The sequence below is a fragment of the Pantherophis guttatus genome, chromosome 2, assembly GCF_059756535.1.
Source record: "Pantherophis guttatus breed Tessera chromosome 2, ASM5975653v1, whole genome shotgun sequence".
Lineage (NCBI taxonomy): Eukaryota > Metazoa > Chordata > Lepidosauria > Squamata > Colubridae > Pantherophis > Pantherophis guttatus.
Window position 1 is genome coordinate 115,852,345 of NC_142064.1, and position 4,037 is coordinate 115,856,381.

Genomic DNA, 4,037 nt, shown 5'->3' on the forward strand with positions numbered 1-4,037 from the left:
GTAGAAAAAAAAGCAAAAAAAAGCAAGGCACAGAGCTCACAACCAAGGAACCTGTTGCTAAAATTTACCTCTGGGAACAGCTGATTGGGGGTATTCCGGGAGGCCGATCCACCTGCTAATCAGCTTTTTTCTTATTTTCCTCCCCAAAAACTAAAGTGCGCCTTATACTCAGAAAAATACTGTAATTAATTGAGCTGGTTGGATTCAAATAACATGCCCCTGAAAAGGAAATTCAACATTAGCACTAGCTACATGTGCTGATGTCCAAATGCAGCTGCTAAATCTTCACTGGGCAGTTTAAGACAGTGGTGAAATCTAAAATTTCTTACTACCGGTTCTGTGGGCGTGGCTTGGTGGTGGTGGGGTAATGTGACTGGGTGGGTGTGGCCATTTTTTTTTTTAACTTTTAAAAACATTTTTTCTACAACCTCTTCGGCGAAGAGGTTGTAAAAAAATGCTTTCAAAAGGATATGACGATCCCAGCTGAGTTGCCTGATCGGCAGAGGCTTTTTTTTCTTTCAAATGCTCTGATGATCAGGCAACTCAGCTGGGATCGTCAGAGGCATTTAAAAGAAAAAAAGGCTTTTTTTCTTTTAAATGCCTCTGATGATCCAAGCTGAATTGCCTGATTGGCAAAGGCTTTTTTTCTTTTAAATGCCTCTGCCAATCAGGCAACTCAGCTGGGATCATCAGAGGCTTTTAAAACCATTTTTTCTACAAACTCTTCGCCAATGGGGTTGTAAAAAAATGCTTTTAAAAGCCTTTGACGATCCCAGCTGAGCTGCACGATCATCACAGGCTTTTTTTTTTTTACTTTTAAAAGCATTTTTTCAGCCGAAGAGGTTTTAGAAAAAATGCTTTTAAAAGTAAAAAAAAAAAAAAAGCCTCTGATGATTGTGCAGCTCAGCTGGGCATGGGGTGGGGGGGCAGGGATTTTTGCTACCGGTTCTCCGAACCACCTGCCTCCATCGCTACTGGATCGGGTGATCTGGTCCAAACCGGGAGCATTTCAACCCTGGTTTAAGAGCACTATGCAACATCAGTCTGTATGAGATTATTTCAAACATTGCACGATACGCATAATCCCATTTATATTGCCAGGTCTGGTTAAATATAAAAAAATTAGGTGTTCAAACAAAAATATATAGGATTCAAATAATGGGAACTACATAAGTCATAAATTTATTTTGTCAAGCATATATAAGATAACAGGTAAAAGTATAAACATAATTTGAATACATGAAAAGAGTAAGTAAAAAGGAATATTAGGACAGGGAAAGTAGGCACACTGGTGCACTTATGCACGCGCCTTACAGGCCTCTTAGGAATGGGGTGAGGTCAACAGTAGACAGTTTAAGGTTAAAGTTTTGGGGGTTTGGGGAAGAAACTACAGAGTCAGGTAGTGCATTCCAGGCATTGACCACTCTGTTACTGAAGTCATATTTTCTGCAATCGAGTTTGGAACGGTTTACCTTGAGTTTGTATCAGTGGTGGGTTGCTACCTGTTCTCCCCGATTCTTGCGAACCGGTAGTGGAAATTTTGAGTAGTTCAGAGAAAACCGGTAAATACCACCTCTGCCTGGCTCCGCCCCCAATCTATTCGCTGCCTCCCGAGTCCCAGCTGATCGGCTAGAAAGAAAAAAACTGTTTAAACTCTTGCCACAGCACTTCAAAGGGCTGCCCTACAGCTGATCAGTGGTAAAAGGCAGTGTGGTGGTAGACCAGTGCAAACAAATGGGTAGACCGGAACGCTCCAAAAACAAATAGTTAGACCGGAATGCTCCAAAAACAAATGGGTAGACTGGTACGGCTCTGCAAGCAGTTAAAAGCCTGGTAGACCAGTACTTCTGCTAAATCCTAAGGAATTGTCAGATGACCATGAAACCACGCCCACAAAATAAGCCACACCCACAGAACCGGTAGTAAAAAAATTTAGAACCCACCCCTGGTTTGTATCTATTATTTGCTCATGTATTGTTGTGGTTGAAGCTGAAGTAGTCACTGACAAGAAGTACATTGTGGCAGATAATTTTTTGTACTATGCTTAGGTCAGACTGAAGTCTGTGTAGTTCAAAGTTGTCTAAGCCCAGAATTTGAAGTCTGGTGGCATAAGGTATTTTATTGCGGTTAGAGGAATGGAGGACTCTTCTTGTAAAATATCTCTGGACTCTCTCGATTGTATTTACGTCCGATATGCAGTGCGGGTTCCAGACAGATGAGCTGTATTCAAGAATTGGTCTATCAAATGTTTTGTATGCTCTAGTTAGTAGTACAACATTACCAGAGAAGAAGCTATGCAAGATTAGGTTAACAACTCTTAATGCCTTTTTGGCAATGTTGTTACAGTGGGCTCTGGCACTTAGATCATTAGAAATGAGTACTCCAAGGTCCTTGACAGAGTGAGGGTCATCTACAAGGTCATGTCCATCTAATTTGTATTTTATGTTTTGATTTTTTTTGCCAGTGTGCAAGACAGAGCATTTGTTGGTAGATATTTGAAATTGCCACTTGTTAGACCAATCTGACACATAGTCAAGGTCTTTTTGAAGGATAGTTGCATTGTCGGTGGTGTTGAATAGTTTAACATCATCAGCGAAGAGAACACAGTTGCTTTTAATATGATTACAAAGGTCATTTATGTAAAGTATGAAGAGTGTTGGACCTAAGACACTGCCTTGGGGAACACTGCTATTAACATGTACAGGATTTGATACAGTGCTTCCTATTTTGACCACTTGTCTGTTTGACAGGAAGGCAGCTATCCATTTATGTAGGATTCCAGAAATGCCATAGAATTTTAGTTTTAGAAGTAATTTGTCATGTATCAGTGAATCAAAAGCTTTACAGAAGTCTATGTAAACTCCGTCTATTGCTTTGCCCTGGTCGAGATGTGTAGTCCATATGTTTTTTTGCAATGTAGTAATTGTAGATTACAGGATAATTTTTTTTTGAAAAATTTAATTTTTTTTAAAAAACATGAAGCTAATGGACACTTCTTCAGATAGCTTTTACACCTTGGCTCAGACAGAATCGTAAATATACCTAAATATATATATATATATATATATATATATATATATATATAATTTTTATATATAAATATATATAAATATATAAATAAATAAACCTAAAGGTGCTTTTTCCAAAAGGCAACTGAACTTTCTTGATTTTCCTTTTGAAAACATTTTGCTTCTCACCCAAGAAGCTTCTTCACTTTTGAAGCTTCTTGCATGAGAAGTGAAACGTTTTTAAAGGAAAAAAAAATCCAGTTGCTTTTTGGAAAAAAAAAACCTTTTAGAACAACCATAACCTGTATGACTGAGAATCTCCATAGATAATTAAAAGATATTTTTATTTAATAATTCATAAGATAGTTAACTGGATTACAGTCCCATATGTGTATGAGAGGAAACTATATTACGGTTTTATACTTGGCCCCTCAAAATGATCAGCAAATAATTTGGTTACTAAATAAATTGCCTATTAACTATTGCTACTGTAAAGGTAAGATAAAAGCACTATATAAATAAAGAACCCATGAAAATAAATTTCAGTTTAAAGGTGCCCTCTTGCTGAAGAACTGCCCATTCCAACAGCTAGAATTATCCAGCACTTTTTAGCATTCATGATATACCATCATTGTATACATTGTTTATTATGGCCATGTTGTGTTATTTGAAATTATTTTTTAAATATAAAAATTATAGTTATGAAAACTAAGCAGCCAAATAGATAATCTAATCGTAGCCTTTTCTTCGTACGATAAAGGCATACTGGGTTACCAGGATTCTTTCTAATTTGTTATCTATACACATAGCTGGGGATATGCAAAATTTATGCAAGACTGTCTCTCCTTTTAAGTGCTGTTTTAAGCTTTTAGACAGCAGATCCGTGAGGTGAAGTGGCGCCCTCTGTCGTCTGTTAAACGACAGAGCACACCTTTCCTCTTCCTTTCAAAATAACCCATTTGCTGAGAGGGGAAGATGAGACTAGTAGGCGCATGCGCACGAAGTGGGCGGGGAAAAGTCGTTAAGCAC